This window comes from Limulus polyphemus, unplaced genomic scaffold (genome assembly GCF_000517525.1).
Source record: "Limulus polyphemus unplaced genomic scaffold, Limulus_polyphemus-2.1.2 Scaffold210, whole genome shotgun sequence".
NCBI classification, from domain to species: domain Eukaryota; kingdom Metazoa; phylum Arthropoda; class Merostomata; order Xiphosura; family Limulidae; genus Limulus; species Limulus polyphemus.
Window position 1 is genome coordinate 645,722 of NW_013665820.1, and position 19,245 is coordinate 664,966.

General features: G+C 34.0%; 1 protein-coding gene across 4 annotated transcripts in view; it reads left to right on the forward strand.

Moving 5' to 3' along the window:
• LOC106478427 (monocarboxylate transporter 9-like) overlaps positions 1–19,245 on the forward strand; it is a 44,587-nt gene that overhangs the window by 1,819 nt on the left and 23,523 nt on the right. For 2 of the 4 annotated variants that reach the window (XM_022382018.1, XM_022382016.1), the window contains exons 2-3: positions 4,381–4,641; positions 13,340–13,489. The gene's annotated coding sequence lies outside the window, so the exon portion shown is untranslated. The remainder of the gene's footprint in view (positions 1–4,380; positions 4,642–13,339; positions 13,490–19,245) is intronic. The other 2 variants (XM_022382017.1, XM_013938969.2) reach the window with 1 other exon arrangement.

Genomic DNA, 19,245 nt, shown 5'->3' on the forward strand with positions numbered 1-19,245 from the left:
GGGAATGTAATGTGTGGGTAGATAGTGAGTAATTGATCTGCGGTCGGAGTATTATTGACGTTCGTTGCTATAGCGTTTGTTTAGCGCGATTGTTGAGTGTATCGGTTAAGTTGTATTCGGAAAGAATAAACCAGTTTTATTAAGTAAAGACTTGTGTCGCTTAAGTTTCGTCGGTACGAAGTTACGGAAAATCAATTAACAAACGGAGACGTAACAATATGTATAATTACTGATAGTGTTTGAACCTGCTTGTCGCATTACTGTAGTGTTTAATACAAAAATCAGAATAAAGGTTTGCGAATTTTGTATTAAAACTGAGACCTGTCGGAATATATTTTAGCAGTTTTAAGGTTTAATTTTAAAAAAACAATTTAGAAATTCAAAATGCTCTACAATTTATAAAGAGTAAAATGCTATTTATGACTTCTTTTTTTTTTTTTTTTACTTAAAGCAATGTTATCCAATGGTTTAGCTTTTGTATTTATTAGATCATTGTAAATTAAGCTAGCATACAAAAGTAGTCGAAAGAATGCATAATGCCAAAATCTAGTATCACGGCTAACGTTTAGTCCAGCCTTTTGCATTTTGTACATCTATGAACGGTTGTCTATTTGTGGAAGTGTTGTGATAACTTTGTGTCATAGACTAAACCTTCTATAGGTTAGATTTTATCTTAATTTTCCAAACTCTTAGACAGGTGACTGTACTTTGTTTCAAGTCGTAACTGAACTTGAATGCCCAACCTAAACTTGCCACATTACTGGTACATTTCCAATACGGGATTCTTCCATCTTTTACACATAATTGCTGGGTTTTCTAACTTCCTAGTCTGGACTTCAAAAGCAGCTGACCAGGAAGTTAATTAGGGTAATAGAAACGTCGCAGACTGTTTGCATGCATACTACAGCTACTGGTTACTGCTAGGAATAAACGAGCTTTCTGGTCAGACTTACAGTTTAAAGGAATTCAGATTTCCAGACGAAGTAAATTCGGTCAGAAAAATAAACTTTAAAAGTTGCCCTTGACAACAGCAAAATTCCAGCCATTTACGTTAACCATCGTTCAGCAAGTGTACCTACCATGAGTATAGAATCAGTTTTATGTTTTACTTATTACCTACTTGTGTTGTGTTATTTTTTGGAAATAAAGAGTTTTTACATTGTGAACATTGTCTTAGGGGTCTCCATTTTGAGTCGAGTTAATCTCATTATTTTTTGCATATCAAATCCTATGATTTGAGCCATACAAGCCAAGCAGTGGCAATTCTATTTATGGATAGACACCACAAATGTCAGGACATTTAAGGAAAGTAACTGAAGGGCCCAGACATACTTTAGTTCTACTTGTCAGGAAGTGAAAATATCACAAACCAGCAAATGTTACTCATGCATATAACATCTGCCACATGTAGAGTCACTTATGAGTGTATGGTGGTGTTTTGTACCATTGTTAGGAGCCAATAAATGTAGCTACCGACCCATGTTGCAACTAGTGGTCCCCAGAATTAAAAAGCAAGAAGTAATTTCGACTTTGCAAAATGGAAGGACTGAAGTGCACCAGCAAATGTCACGCATCATTGTAAATGTGCAGAAGTGTTTTTTCTGGCTACTTTCCTAAGAAGAAACCTGCCCATCAAGGATAACCTTGACAGAGAGGTGTACGTTCACATCTAGAGAGAATTGATATAGATATAACTGATCATCTGCCTGAAACAAAGATATATAGTCAATATATGCTGGTTGGTATTGATTACTTCACCAAGTGGGCTGAATCTTATCCTTTGGTAAATGCATTAGCAAATTACATTGCTGATGTTATAAACAATGGATAGCATTATTTGGAACACCCGAATAGATTCAAATGGATCAAGGAACGGCTTCAATAACCAGTTACTTACTGATCATCTGCCTGAAACAAATAATATATGCTGGTTGGTATTGATCACTTCACCAAGTGGGCTGAATCTTATCCTTTGGTTAATGCATTAGCAAATTACATTGCTGATGTTATAAACAATGGATAGCATTATTTGGAGCACCCGAATAGATTCAAATGGATCAAGGAACGACTTCAATAGCCAGTTACTTACAGGATTGTGTCGAGTGTAATGAAAGTCTGCATCTCCCCATTTCATCCTCAGTTTGATAGTTTGGTTGAATGACCAGCACAGACTGTCAAATGCATTTTCAGATTCAGATGAAAATGACATTTTTTTGCTGGTGGTCATTCATGTCTGTTTCTTGAAGCTGATGGTAAGGATTTGGGGAAACTCAGTCACCTGAGAAGCACGTGACAGCAGCCAGACCAGTGGTCCATGTTTTAAATATGATAAATGGCTTCAGTTTTACGAAAACTGTTTTTATTATTTTGTACTTTGAATTTGTATTTTTGTATTGTATTATATTTTTTTCACACTGCATCTTGATTAGTTTTGAACTGTATTCATACCTTTTGGAAACATTCCAGTTAACTTTCTATTTTCTTAAGTTTGTATTATACACAGTTTTATTTTATGATGTATTTCAATTCATTTCAAAATTGTATTTAATTCAGTAATCAGATGATTTTGTTATTTGTTTACCTTTTTTAATGTTTGCAACAATCATAGGTAGCCCTGTATCTTAATTTTTTCTATTTTCATTTGTTAGCTTATTTTACATTTTATTCGTATAATTTGTTTGTTTTTGTAATTTCGCGCAAAGCTACTCGAGGGCTAGCTGCACTAGCTATTCCTAATTTAAAAGTGATAGACGAAAGGAAAGACAAAAAGTCAACACCACCCATCGTCTATTCTTTGGCTACTCTGATCGAATAGTGAGATTGATGTTTACATAATAATGCCTCCACGGCTGAAAGGGCCAACAACTGTAGTGATGAATTTTAACTCGCAACCCACAGAATGTGAGTCGGTCGTCATAACCACCAGACCATGTCAGGTTTATTCATTTTATTATTTTAGCTTTGTGGAGCCTTTTTGATGGAATAAAGGTAATTTCTCTCGTAAACATGTAAGTGTCCTGATTCACTGTCTACTGGAACTGTAGTCTTGTTAAGTAACTTGAAAATGTGGCCTTATAACGTATAAAGTTTAGGGTTTGGGCCTTGTAAAATTCAGAGATAAGGAATAGGAAAGATTTTGTTTTCAATTGAAAGAACTGTTACTTTTCTCCCTTCAATAATTGAAATAATGTATTCTTATTTAGATATATTCAGTTAAAGTTTTATAAACTTTCATATATATATATATATATATGTAAGTGTTGTACATATAGTTAGTTAGCATCCTTATAAACAGGTTATGAAAGTTCGTAAACTTGTGTTAACCCTTTTGCTTAGACAATGACTACATACCACAATGGCCTTTCTTAGCTTTTGTTTACTTGACTCTGTTTGTGCGTTATCCTCCTGAAGAGAGGTGATACTCGATCTAAGAATTTATACACGGAGTTGTACAGGTTGATATGAGATAGAGATTACCCTATCCCCCCTGAATGTGTAATAGCAGTGATCGTTGAGGTAATCTACAATTGTGGAACACTACTCTGAACTTTGGTTTGACTTGAATTTATGATATTTTCATTATTCTTGCTCTTGTCTTTGTATTGTTTAGCTGTTTTTATTCTGACCTGATCCATGCAGCCAGAAATTTGTTACATACAGAACTTGAAGGCCAGCTAGTAAAAGTTAAGGCTTCGGCTACACTTTGCTTGTCTGTGAATAAATATTTTGTTTTATTTACTCACTTGTGTTTGCTTCTTTTTCTTTGCTTTACATGGATATTACTTTATTACATTGCAATGGCAACAAACCCATTGATTATTGCTTATGAATGTATGAGATGTAGAAAATAAGCTAAATTATATGAGCTAACATAACTAGCAATGGTCCAGCAGAGAGTTTAGATAGTTTGGTTACCTTTCAGAAGCCTGATTCCAACAGTGTGGTTCAAAGGTGAGGGTGGTACCCTTTCAGAACATCACATATGTTTGAATTTCTATTTTATTACCATATATATATTGGCTCATACTGTACTTGTGAAAGTATAACTACAACACAGAATATTTCAAAACTTCAACCCTTTGCTGCTAACTGCACTTCTTACATCACGGTCTAAATAGCCCAATTATTATCCAACTCTCATTTGCAAAATTGGCCCTTTGACCATCTTGCTTTGTGATTTTAACAAGCTGCGCTACTGCTTGAGTACCAGTTATCAGCATCGAGGATTGTATCAATTTTCAAAGGATAAATAATTCAATGAATTCCCAAAATTCTTCATCATAATCACATTCGAGAACACAGTAAAAGTAGAAAAGCCCAGTCCATTAAGAAGGATGTGCTGCAGCCAACATCTAACTTCTTTTTCTGCACACATTTCAGCTGAAAATTAAGAACCATTGACACTCCAGCAGACTAAAGAGTGAAGACGACCGGCCAATCGAGAGGTGTGCTTGGAGATGGCGATAACCAGTTGTGTTGTTACCTCACTATTTCTAACGAATCCGACTATGGATACAAATGACTTAGGTGTCATCGTTCAACAATTGCTACGTGAACAAGAGCAGCTAAGTCCAAGGAACTCACTATAGATCAAGTTTGGAAGTTCTGTTAATAAGTTATCTAGGAATTCAAAAGTTTAAGGTGAGAGGAAATTAATTTTTATTGTAACATTTTCAAACATAGATTTCAATTACAATTATAATTTACGGCTACTATTTCCGAAATATGTGTTTTTATGTATTGGTGACGTAATACATACTCATCATAGTAACACTTTCAAAACGCGTTCCCTCGCTTCCTTATTTAGCACTCACCAATGGCGTTAACGGAATAAAATATCATTCAGCTCCTGACAGAATCACCGATTTCCCAAACTAAATTAAATGTTTTTGGAAATAAATAACTCTAAGTTATATAATTTCTTAAAGACGACTTGGGAAATGACGAAAAAGGTAAGGACTGGAGAAACAACATCTACTGGTTGGATAATCACCAAATCAATGGCTGTAGCTATTTCAGGCAAGACCATGGAGTTATTGGTGGTAACAGTGTCAAAGTGCTAGAAAATCTAAACATATTAACTTTGAGACACGATGTCATTACCGACAGGTTCAGGCAGTGACGTGTACATAGCCTTTAGCCTTTCTACAACATGAAAAGTAGTAAGAGTTAGGCCTAAAAGATGAACCAGTGCAGAAAAGAGCTAATACGAACAAAGAAAGATCTGTTGGCCAGATCCAGAAGGCAATAAGTCTTCAGCTGCTCTGGAGAACCTGATGTTAATGATAAAATGAAGTTGCCACGGTGTATGTATTTTCTAAATTTGATGTTAGATGTGTGCATATTTCCCTTTTCCATTTCTATTTCGCCTCCCAGTGACTCAGCAATAAATCTGAGGGCTCACACCGCTGAAGACCAGGTTTTGACACTCGTAAGTAGGCAAAGATAGCCCATTGTGTTGCTTTGTGCTCAAAAACATATAAACCATTTCCTTTTTGCTCATTTACAATGTTTTAGTTTGGTTTCTTTTTAATCTACTTCCGATTGATTTAATTTAATCTAAATTTTAGTAGTATTTTTGTTTTACCTGTTTTTTTCTTGTAAATTCCAATTTTCTTTCATAAATTTATTCAAATAGCTTTATTTTATCATGACTTTAGTCTTTTTGTTTGTTTGTTTTAATTTTCTGTTTACAAGTTTATCACAATTTTAATTTATTTTTGTATCCAGACTTTTAATTACTATATACAATTGTCCACCTTTACTCTTGTATTTTGACTTTAAAATAATTCCTTGATACCTTCCAGTTGAATTTAGTCTGATATTTACATTTACTTTTATGATTTTTTTCCCAATATTTGGCTTATTATATCGCAGTTCTTAAACATTTGCTTTATATTTATAGTGATCGATATTTTGGTATTTTCAAGTTGAATGGCAAGGTTCAGGAATAGAAATAACTAATTTTGAGCTTCTGACCAGTCAACAGCAACAGATAGCTACATTTAGCCAAATAATGAGATTAACTGCCACTTGCATAATGCGTCCACATCTGAGAACGAAGAGCTTGTACAGCCATACATCTTGGGCTCAAGCCTTCAAAATTCCTATCCGTAGGCATGCGACATGTGATATGTTCTGTGTACCACGGTAATGATGCACTAAATTATTATACTTGATGTATAGTGTGATTATTGTGAAGTGTATTGTATCTATTGCACATTATGATGTTAACCTTTACTAAATATAGATTTGTAAAATGTTGTACACCTATTTAAATCTTTTTGTTTGTTTGGGTAGTTTGTAGTGTGGCGTATGGACTTAGGATCGCGATTCTGTGAAACCGCACCGTGTCACTATAAATGTTGATTTTAAATTAAATTTTAAAGTTAAATTAGCCTGTAGACGGATTCAAGATAAAGAAGAGAGTTGTGAATATATCATAAACTAATTCCTTCTGTAACTTAGATTTAGATTTTTAATTATATTTCTTAAAATTTCCCTACAGATGGCGTGTTGGGTTTCAATGTTTTTGTTGGACATAGAGCTTGCCAGCTCTTTAATATTCTTCCAAAATAGGTTAAATTTTTGTATAAATATTATATAACGTGGAGTTATATTTTACTTATTACTTATTGACAGTAGTTGAAAATATGAATGGTATAATTCAGTTTACTATTGTGTGTGCTTCTAGTATATATGTTTGTGCTGGTGTGTTTAGAAAAACATGACAACAAAAGTCGTTTAGGAATAATTTGCATTTCAAACAACTGCTATCTTTGATTTTATTTAAGTTTTTTCTTGTTCAAGATTGACAATTTCTATGGCAGGTGATAAACGCATATATCATCGGGAGTTGTGGAAATTCTGTTGTTTTGTGTGTGTGTGTGTGTGTTTGCTGTCAAACTCCTTTTTTTGAGCTTATAACATTCAAGTTGGTAATCATGTGCCATTGCTGAAAGTATAAAATGATTGTATTTCATAGTAGTAAGAACGCTTGTTTAAGATATTTGTATTGATACTCCATGAATAAATGTTAAAATGTGACAGGTGTCAAAAAATAACTGGAAAATGTTTCATATGGGTTTTGGATTGGCCCTATACTAGAGCTGAGGATGTCAGAGCTGGAGAGCCGGGTTCGAACGTGTGCAAAACCACAAAATATTCCCTGCATTTTAAACTGTGAGTGCATTACAAGAGTGGCAGTCAATCCATTGGCGCGGATTGGTGATTAATAGGATGCTGCTGAATCTGATCAGTAGTAAATTAATTAAAGACGACAGCAGATAGCCTTAGCAGCTTTTACATAAATACAAATTACATAATGGGTTTGTTTTGCTTGTACAAAATCTCACACCAGAAACCAATATTGTATGACCTTTCGCTCATGATAACAGCGAGTTATCATGATATTTTTACAAATAATTGCTTTTCCGTGACATTCAGCCGCATTGATTTTCAGTCATGAAATTATTATATAATATGTACTGTTCGAGAATAACTATGATGTTTCATTACACTAATGTGTATATTTAAGTTCCAAGATACATATACTTCTATGAAATGAAATATGAACTAAAGATTTACGTCAGTTAATACATCCTTTATAGATAGTTATAATCAGAGTAAGAAAATCCTTCTTAGTTTAGTTGATTCATGAAACTGAGTTTTAGAAAAATATATAGGGCGCATTCGGACAAACACTCTATGTTTAAGTGTATGGTGTTTTTATCTGTCTTTTACTCACCACAGCGAACCTATATTTATATAGGATTTGAAAAACAGATAGAATTTAGCTTATTAATCTTAGCTCATTCAGTCGAGGAAAATATAGTAGCACAAATGCGACGTATTCTTCAAATATAGGTTCACTGCTGTAAACAAAAACATTCATATACCAGAGTTTACCTCTATATGAAGCCTAGTGTTGTCTGGTTGAGTTTCCCTTGTCCAAGGTGACTAGTAAAGGGTGGAATTCCCCGAAGCGGGTATAACTCAGTTACAAGTGGTGAATCGAATGATAAATTTTTGCCTTCATATTGATTTTTAGTACCCTATATTCAATAAGTGAGATTTTTATTTTGATCGACGTGAAATTTATTCTCCATTTTATTTATTTGCGCTTAGAACGTTCTTGAATAATGATGTACTCCAATTTTTAATGGGTTTGAAATTTTTAATGGCTTAGGCAGAAAAGTTTTGCGCACCTGAGTGTAAAAACGAAAAAGACAGAAGATGAATGTGAACAATCTGCTGAACTTTATATACAGTTGTACAGATGGCGCTGCGAAATAAAAATAAGTGGAACGATTCTCACGTATTCCAAAAAAACTCAACTTTACTTCACATATTTGGAATACTCAAATATCCTCTTTTTTAATTCTTTCTTAGGAAAATTAGACTAGTAAATATGTATAAAAGATGCTGATTTGTTGTTGTTTTTTTAACTAAAACTCATTCACATTTTCTAAAAAATATATATTTCAAGTGGTTTTTATAATTTTTTTTTTAAAGACACTACCTCATGGAATAGCAGTATCATCAAAAACGCGTTCTTTGAAATTTGGTATACTTTTTAAAAAATCTAGAGGTTAAGTAGCCAATGTTATAGTCTTATTTTTGACCTCTGTTTGATTCCTTAATTGACGACTCACGGTGATAAAATTTTCATGCAATGATTCAGTGCACAACTGGCGATGGTACCAGGATTTTTTTTCATAATTGATGGACTAATACAAATTGCTATTAGGCAAAAAAAAGCCAATATAAATGGTGGTTGGTGCCTTGCATATCACATTGTGAACATATTCAAAAACACGCGAGCTATTATTTATACGACAGAGGGTGATATTCTTAACGTGTGTGTGTGTGTGTATATATATGTAGTTTCATATATATATATATCTACTGGACCCTTACTTCACATACCAAATTTCAAGGCAACCCCTTAAGAAATACACGAGATATAAAATCTGCAATTTTGATTTACTTTTTTCTTCTCACTGAAAGTACGGAAACTTTATTTGATAGAAAAACATACTTAACTTTTATGGACTTTTTTCAAATTTGGTACACTGATAGATATTTATAACCTACAATTACGTGTAAAATTTGATCAAAATATAAGCCACACGTACAAAGTTATTCAACAAAAATCACTCAAATTTGACCAAATTTTTGTGCACACTTACACAAAAATTCACGGGAGCCATCGGTCTAAAATTTGTACAGCAGCTTCATGTAAGAGTAACAGTGGAGTGATTTTAGTTTTTGTCTTTCGGATTAAAGAAGGCTGATTTATAATAGCAAAAATATAGGGTGAAATGACATGCACATACATAAGTATTGGTTAGGGCAAGCTAACTATATTAGCAATGTTTAGCTCAAGTTATAAAAAAATCGTATGGGTGGACGGTTATTATTGATTATTGACTGCCAACTTTTCAGTACAAACTTACTAAATTTTATGAAATTATCCTAATTAAAGAGCGTTTAACGTCACGTGATATTAGCTTCAGCAATTAACGTAAGTAACGATGCTTGATTCGGCTGTACCGAGTGCATGCGGGTGATGACAATAAACTGTTAATCTAGAGTCCATGGCGTAACTATATAGGACGTTATTAACACTGTTTTAAAGAGGAAAAACTACCACCAGACATTTTAAAGAATCTGGTTGGTTTCTGTAAAGTAAAAATGTGTTCCGAATAATAAGGTTGCGACGATCCTAAAGCTAATGTAATGTTGGTTATTATCGAGTGTCACTTTCTTATTTGCTGTAGTTTGTTGGTGTGTATTGACAAAAAGTCGTGATATCTAATCAAAAACACCTTAGGTGTGAAAAAAGGTGCGACCAAAAAGGATTGAGCGTGTGACTTTAAGGAATGGAATTAAAATTGGCAGCCAAACTGGTAGCTACACTTGTAGTATTCATAAAAGTTTTACAGCAAATATTCATTCATTGGTTAGCTAGGTCGCGTATTTTGTTTTACCCACCATAATGCCCCAAGTTGAACGAAAAACGCGGTTTGGTTAACCAATGAACGAATATATACAGTAAAATTCTTATCAATGCTCTAAGTGTCGCTATCAGTTTGGTCTCGAATTTTTATTTCATTCCTTTATGTCGCACGCTCACTCCTTTTTTGGCCGCGCCTTTTATTCGTACCTAAGGTGTTTTTGAGTAGACAGATGTAACCAAAAAGTACGTGAAACTGGAACTGTTCATAATATAAGTGGTAGAGGTATGACACCGAAACTCCAAAAGTGACGTTAAGTATCTCAGGGTTGTTATTTATGAAATAAAAGACAGTCGATACAGATCTTGCCTACGACTTTGTTGTAAATACATTTATGAATATTACATTGAGAAGAGTTTGTTGAATTTTGCGCAATGCTACTCTAGGGCTGTCTGCGCTAACCGTCACTAATTTAGAAGTGATAGATCAGAGGGAAAGCACTAGTTAACACCATCTACAGCCAAATATTTGGCCACTCTCACCGAAAAGTGGTATTGACCGACACATTGTAACGCCCCCACGGCCAAAAGGGGAGAGCATGTTCTCCATGAAGCCATGTCAGGCCTCGAGAATAATATAATATTCATTAGAATGAAGAGGTAAAGGGTCTCAACGGAGGTGTACCTGCTCAAAAATCACTGCTGAGAGGAGATAACCAAACCAAAAACAGTGGAATAAGTAAAGCTGAACATTCGAGTTCTTTTACAGATGAATCCAAGTTAGAATTTTTCTATAACAATCAATAACAGTTTGTAATTTTAGAGCTGAAACAGTTTGACAAAATTGATGGCACCCAGACTCCTGACAGTTAAGGAAGACTTCGATCCATCATGCTATTCCCTCGGGAACATGTCTCACCTTGTAGAGAGTCATCTTGCAGCAAGACAGTGATTCCAAGCATATATCGAATGATATGAAATAATATCTTCATGGTAAAGAAATCGAAAGAAGACTCAAAAACATTGCTTAACCTGCACAAAGTCCCGTTGTGAACATTCATAAGATGGTATAGACTTATGTAAAAACTGAGAACGTCGAAAAGCGACCAGAAAACTTGGTTGAATTGTATTGAGTAAATAAGGACCTGTATAGCAGTATGAAAACAATAATGCTTTGTATAAAGTAAAGAACTAGCATGTAAATTACTGGTGTATAGTACAAATTATTCGCTTTCCTTTTGTGATTTTTGTTATAATGATTTGTACTATTAATAAATTCATCAACTAGTTGCCATTACTCGTTGTTTGTAACTCCTGTATGTGTACCGATTCTGTGCTTACATAAGCATGTTCATTACTGTATACTCATGTTTTATTCGAATACATTAAAATATGGAATTTATCTGTTCTTAGCACTTTTCACACTTCTAACTACTTCAACATTAGTGAGGTTACGGAAAAAAAATATATATATAAATTTTGTGAACCATTTCCTATTCAGGTATGGATGTTTCATGTAATGATAGAAAGATGAAATAAAATAGACGAATTAGTTAGACGTGACATTACATGACTGACTCTACTCATTTAAAGTTTATTTTCTTTCCAAGTATAAATTTATAAAATTTGCCTGAAATAAGTATAAAAAAATCTTCAACGACTTAAATACATATATTACGATGTAAACCAGTCCCAAATAGCACATAAAAGACTATAAGGATTTTTATCTTACTGTAGTTGAGTTCAATGAATGAAAAGAGTGATCATATCTAACAATCAATGGTTGTTTGCTTGCTGCTTAGAGTTATCGCGCAAAACTACAGAAGGGTTATATGTGCACAGCCGTAATTTTGAATTCATAGACTAGAGGGTAGGCAGTAGAGAACAGTGTCCACGACCAATGTTTGTCTGTTCGAATAGTGGGATTTGATTGTCACTTTTATATCGTACCGACAGCTCCAATGTTCGAACTGGTTTTTGAAGCAACGAGATATAAATCATGAACTCTCAGATTCACAGTCCGAACACCCCTGGCCCTGCATCGATAGTCAACAGCTCTTAAGAAATGTAGTATTCTGTAAGATTTTAGTTATTGCCGTTTCACGTCTATCAATTATTTCTTTATTTTATTTGATGTTCTTTATAGCAATCATAAGATTGCCAAGTAACACGAAAAGTTTTATATTTTACTGCGATAAATCTAAAAGTTTTAAAATGAACTCAAACAAGTTACTTCAGGGGCTAATCTAGGATTTTTATTTAGGATCGATGGGGTGGCTTCTTGATGGGGTCTAGAGCATGTTGTCCCGGTTAAAGGTGAAAAATACAAACATAAATTTCTAGTGATATCTAAATATGCATGGATGTTTAGAAGTAGAGAGTTACTGAAACGAGATTATAGCGAGTTAAGAACTAAAACTCTCATTTCCTGTTGTTGGAGGAAATAACAAAAACAACGTGCATATTTTCTCCGTTTTATCCACAGAAACTTCCATGCAAGAAAGGGGGAAGTTTTCAAGGCTTTAAATCTCTTAAGCCCCCACCCCCACTTCGATGGCTCAACGGCTAGTATGTGGGTTTATAACGCTAAAAACCGGGTTTCGGTACCTGCAGTGGACAGAACACAGATAGTACATGACTTAGCTTTGTGCTTAACAATCAACCAAGAAACAAATATATCTCAAAATCACTTAAACTATAGATATTTCTTTAGCACATTATTGATTTTTGCACTCCGGTGGGACAGCCGTAAGTCTACGCACTTACAACGCTAAAATGCGGAGTTCGATTCCCTGCGGTGGACACAGCAGATAGCCCAATATGGCTTTGTTCTAAAACATACAAATGTTGATTTTTTATACATATTTACTATCACATCAGATGTGGACTGAGGATTCAACAAGGATCCTCTTCTCTTTATTGTTTTATATTGGAGTCATCACTATCGACGTTGCATTAGGTCAAGTGAAAAAGATCGAAGTTAAAATTTGATAAGTTTTTGTTATGTTGCATGAGATATTTTATATGTATTTTTTAATGAACAAACATCTAAAATTTCGAAAATGTAATAAGTACTCTATTAAATTATTTGTAAAGTAAGCTGAAAGAGAAACGTTTTGAACACTCAGAAAGCAAAACAAACAACTCTTGTGTAAGGTCACAGTTGTTGGTTTCGTCTACCGAGTTGCATCATGTAAACATAAACACTCTTCGTTTGTTTCTACAGAATTATAAAAAGTTTGATTTGTTTTGTAAAGCAGCCAAAATGTTTTTCTATAAGTGGATAACCTCGTGTAGCAACCAATGCAACACCACATAGAGTATTTCAGAAGATACCATATAGTCTACTATGTGCCACTGATCTCCACTTTCTTCACATAGCTTCTCGAAGAATTGGTGAAATTGCGAGAACAGCTGAGTGAACGGAGAAGCCAAGAACGGAATCAGCTGTAAGGTTGATGTTACAATTCTGGTAGAAGGTTGTTTGTTTCATTCGAAGAGAGGTTCGTTCTTCAGTTAGAACTTAAAATAGTAAGTACAGTTTTCATATAATCCAATTTGATAATATAATGTATTACATAGAAGCACTTGGAAGCGACTTCGTTTAATAGTTGATTTATTGTGTTTTTGTATCCAATAGGCAAAGTCCATTCGCTTACTAAGAAAAACTATTATTTTATATTTTTTTTTAAACCTCCTTAGTTTAGTTATTTTTCATGGCGATGTTAAAGAGAGTATTAGAAATGAATAAAGTTACGTATATAAATGTTTACATCACACGTAGTTATTAAGTTCTCTCTCTACTAGAAAACTCGTATTCTCACACTCCCTAGTGCTTGGAAAAACAATATAAACTCAAGTGCTTTATTTTCATGACATATTATAGATATTATTTGGCGCATATTTTAGTATAATTTATATTAAACTAAAGTTTACCATCGAAGCACAAAAACACCGAAAAGTAGCGACTGAAGATAAGAAATTGCCTAATAAACAAAATTTATGAAAATTCGTTATAGTTTTTTACATTTTATTATATATATATATATAGGGCATTGTAGAAATGACGTTGTTAGTTAATATGAAGTATTTTGTTTCTGTTGTAATTAAAAGAAAAAATATATTTATAGTATCGTTAAACAAGGAGAAAGGGGTAAATGTTACGTAAAATATTGCATATGAAAAACAAGCAAGGTTCTGTATTTGTTTTAATGATCCAAAAAATAGACAAATAACTTCATTAAAGTCAATTAAAAGAGACAAGACAGATGCCAATAAAAACATCTACGAAAGCTATAATACCAGATGTTCCAGAAAGTTCTCATAGTGAACTATAATATATCAAGCTACTCGTATTATCTCTTCACAGAGTATTCGATAAATTACTTGTTTGTTTGGTTTTTGTGAAGGAAAAAGCTCATATGTTACTTTTTTATATTGTGCACTCTAAGAAGCGTTTGGAATGCTGATCAAGATAAAATAAAGGCAAAATTATCAGAACTAATACTGTATATCTTTAATTCTACACATTTGACATTGGATACTATACAGTATACAATGTTCTTACATTTTACTTAACCTCCTGCCGCACGTTCACTGATTTGTCACTCCAAAATGAGAGACATTAAGCATCCATGAATTTTGAAGCTTGATGGCTTTCTTCTTTTTCGTCCACATAACAACATTACTTGTACACTTTCATTACTTTTTTTGTAACAAGCGGCTTTCAGGGGGTATCCTGGAAAACAGTAAAGCTTAGAATTGTCTATCATCAACACTTCTGTAACAGCAGTGAAATCACATTTATTTTCATCAGTCTATTAACTACAAGCAGCTCAAAATGTAAACATTGGTTATTTTTCTCTTTTTAAAGGAAACAAACTTCTGTAATGTACGTCATTCAAACCTTATATGTTGAGTGAGAAGATTGTTCTGATCACTGGATCTGGTGTAACTTAGCAATGTTGTATTAATACTGTATATATATATGCTATAGCCTTAACAGACAAGTACAGTATGTTGTGTAAGAAGTTCATTACATTATAAAAAATAGATAGCAATAGAGATAATAAAAACATCACAAAGAATATTGTGAGAACTCGTGAAGAAGGAGATATAATAAGCATAAGATTTTTTTTTTCTGTTTTTGTTTAAAGCGCAGGGCTGCACAATGGACTATCTGCGTTGTGTCCACAGTATGGATCGAACTCGAATATTGGCATTATAACCCTTCAAGCTTATCACCGAGGAGAAAATATTTTATTAAGTAATGTTTGCATCAAAACATTTGGCGTCAGTGTGCTTTATCTATACAATAAAGTATGTGTGTATGTATGTGTTTTTGTAATAGCAAAGCCACAATGAATTATCTGTCCACCGAGGGGAATCAAACCCCTGATTTTAGCGGTGTAAATCCGAAAACTTACCGCTGTCCCACTGGGGGAAAATATAATATAGGGTTAACATTTCAAGAATTGCCAATTTTGTTAATTCCGCGTTATTTCATTCAGTCTCTGATGTGAAGCGATAAGTGAATATAGTGCGAGGTGCCAGGCAGCCTAACAAAAATAATAGAAATCGAACACTGCGCTAAACAAAAACTTAAAGGATAATCGCAATTTGTAATATTATAACTATGACAGGGCAAGCAACTGTCATAAAATCATGTCAATCGCATTCCCTATCCCTCAGTTCATAATTAATTTGTGAAACAGACATATACATATGTGTGATAATTCGCCATGTAATCTGAAGTGAAAATGATTGTTCATTTAACTCATGATGTATGTAGTGGTATTATTCATAAGCCATTGCTGGACTTTAAAGAAGAATTTTGTATGTTTCACTTATGTGGAGAGCTATCGGATGAATGGAAGCCAGTCAATCACAGAACACTGTTGTGAAGTGACTACAAGTGTCGCAAGGTATCGTTAGTAGAATGTACAACCGTTTACAAATTAATGGTACAGTTACTTGGACACATGAACAAGGCAGTCATAATCTGCAACATAAGCACGTGACCTCTATTTATCGTTTTTGACTCGTCGCAATCGTAGGGGTACCTGCTCCATGACTGCGCCATATCTTCGCAGCCGCAACTTTCGGACAGAAACAGACTATACAAGGCCAAACTGTATGCACGATACCCAAAGAGTTGCTTTCTTCTCACAGAAAGACACAAAAACAGCTGTTTTGCAATGATGATAAGAACAAATCCACGCAGTATAACTTTGAAGGAATGTACTTTCATCAGATGAGAAGTACTTTACCCTACAATTAGATAATGTGATGCATGTAACGGTAATGGAAGCCTACTGTGGTCAGGAAGAAGCTTTGGTGAACGAACCAAACTCTTTATCCTGCGTAATGGTACCATTAATGCCAGGCATTGTAGGGACCAAATTCTGTGTTCTTTTGTGTTGCCATATGTTGGAGAAATTTACCTTCAATTCACTTTAATAGGTTATAACGCCCAACCCCACTGTGCTAAGCTGTTCGACACATTTCTTGAAGAACAGAAGACTGACTGAGTAGAGTGGGAGATGTTCAATAGACTTAAATTCCATCGAACATGTATAGAATGCTCTTGGGAGATGCTTTGTATCTCGTAAAGTGACTCCAAGTACTAACAATGCAAGAAAAATTACTATTTCTAATGGGAGGTCCAGGAGACCACAGGACTTTAACTAGTTCTGATTTTAAGCAGACAAAATTGGTACGAGTCTACTGTTACTGGCAGCGAAGACCATATATACTCCACATTGAGATAAAATGTCGTGAACTGTTAAGATATAAAGTTACGACTACCAAATGTTAATTTACGAACGTAGGCTGAATTAGCAATTACTTGCATTTCAAATCACACGATGATTATCGGCGTTTTTTGTTGTTTTCTTTCTCTTTTTTTTTGCCTTGTCCTAGCTAAATAATATAAATTCTAATATTTTTTTATTTGTTTTGTCTGAAAAGTACCTTTCACAATACCGGTGACGTAACAAAGCGACACTTAAACTATAAAAACTGCTTGAAATTTACATCTTTTTTTGTTTGTTTTTTACTTTCGATTTGGTCGCGCGACAGCCAGGGTACAGAGAAATTAGAGGAAACACTTCCTAGCTTTGTATTGCTAGAGACGAACAGGTCCAAAACATCGCCAATGGTTGAATGAAACCTAACAAATGAACTATCGAAATATCCTGAGCTCTAGGTCAAAGTTCATAAACATATATAGGCATAGTGATGACATTTAGGTGTAAATTTTCAGAAAACTGGATACGCTAAGTGCAAGTTCTGGTTACTATTTCAGTATTTTTGTTAACTTTCTAGTTATCTGCAAAATATCCCTACTTTATGTTTGAGAGAGAGAATATAATGTTTTAATATAAATAATACTCGGTGTGTGCATTGATTCAACCTAATATGGGTAGCCGGTCATTGTTCGACCTGTATTGATTGTCATCTATAATTGGTGTCTCGTTTCTAAAGCCATGGAATTCCCTCAAATAGTTTCTTATTTTTTATGATATTCTGTGTACCCAGCGTTACGATTCGAAATGGGCAACAGTAATAGTTCTTTTTTATTCTCTGACTGAAACTTTTAAGGCATTATCGGCATACATCGTAGTAATTTGGATAGAATACTGTATTTTTGCACACTGCGTACACTATTTTGTTTATCTGTGTGAAATATCGTATCACATTCTCATGTATAGAGATACTTGTATATATTTGAATGAGACTGATCGTTGAGTTATTATTCTCAACGTCCTCAATGTTTTTCTTCTTCTCTCGTGGTTGTCAATATACTCATGGTTTACTTAACAACTATTAGATAAACGTCAAGGTCGCTTTAAGACTGTTTCTATGACCGCACTGCCTTCGAATTAATCAACAGACCTTCTCCAAATATACATAACTTTACATTGTTGACAGAAATATGTTTGTTTGTTTTTTACGTTGAAAGGGGTAACTAAGGTTTTAGGTTAACATCTCAGAAGTCAGGGCTGTAAAGAGAAACTGACTGATGTCACGTTTTTGGACAAACCTGTAGGTAATATGATATTTTTAAGAACTTTTAATTTAATGCATATTTTAAAAAGTTACAATTTTCAAGGCATCATTTATTTACTTAACAGTTAGCAGTAATTCTTTCACAGCTTGTCTGTGATCATTGCTGTTTACTTGAATTACTTTTAGTGCAACTTTCAAACGGGTGCTTCTAATTGCGATTGTTTTTATTTTCATTTTGTGCTTCAATTGGATGGATTATGAAAATTAATAGTTTGGTTTTCAACCAAACGACCTTACTCATAAATTTTGTTTTAAAAATTAAAAGTGGCGAGGGTTGGCCCTGTGGTAGAGCTTTGAATCTTGATGCTGTCGATCCGGACTCGAATCCGTGCTATACAACAAAATAATCCTCGCACTTTAGGCAGTAGATACGTTATAAGAATGACTGTCAATCTCCCAGTACCAAATTAAAACTGAAAGTAAAAATATAATCTTACTTCTCGAATTTTGATACATCTTTTGATTTATACATTACCGAGTGGAAAAAGAAATTAATTAATCCTAAACTCACTGCAGCAACTATTATTGTTTCAATGCACACCGCAGGGATTGAATCCTAAGTTTTAGCGTTACACGCTCTCAAGTTTAACATTAAGCCACTGTAGCCACGGGTAGCAGTAACTGAGATTTGAGCTTTAACGTAAGTGCGATAAAAATGCTGGTACGTTGATTTTGGACACAGCAGAGATAGCCCATTGGAGCTCTAGGAACTATTAGTGGAAAATAGTGTAACTTCTTTAAAATATTGTGAAGAACTTAATTTCTGAAAGATGTTGTTTTTGAAGTTCGCGCAAAGATACATGAGGGCAACTAGTCAACTCAGTCTAATCGTGTAGTAGGATTTGACCATCACGTTTACTATGCACCCACGACTCCAAAGTGAGGAACATGATGTTTTTCAGCTCATATCTGGTAACTTATAAATAAAACCTTGATTTTCATTGTAACGAATTTGTTATTATATATTTATTTCAATATCAATTTATATTTAGAAACATACATAGCTTATACTATTAAACATGTATTGCGAAACTCCCGCTTCTTCTCCAAAGTTGTAGAAGATTCTCGAGAGTAAGAATCAACAATATGTGTGTACATAAACGCTTGTGTTAGCGTCAGTATTGTTACTTAAAACTGAAATTTCTAGAAAACCTCCACACGCCTACAAATATAACCAACGCGACGCGCCAAAGAGAGTATCTATTATTATTTCGCTG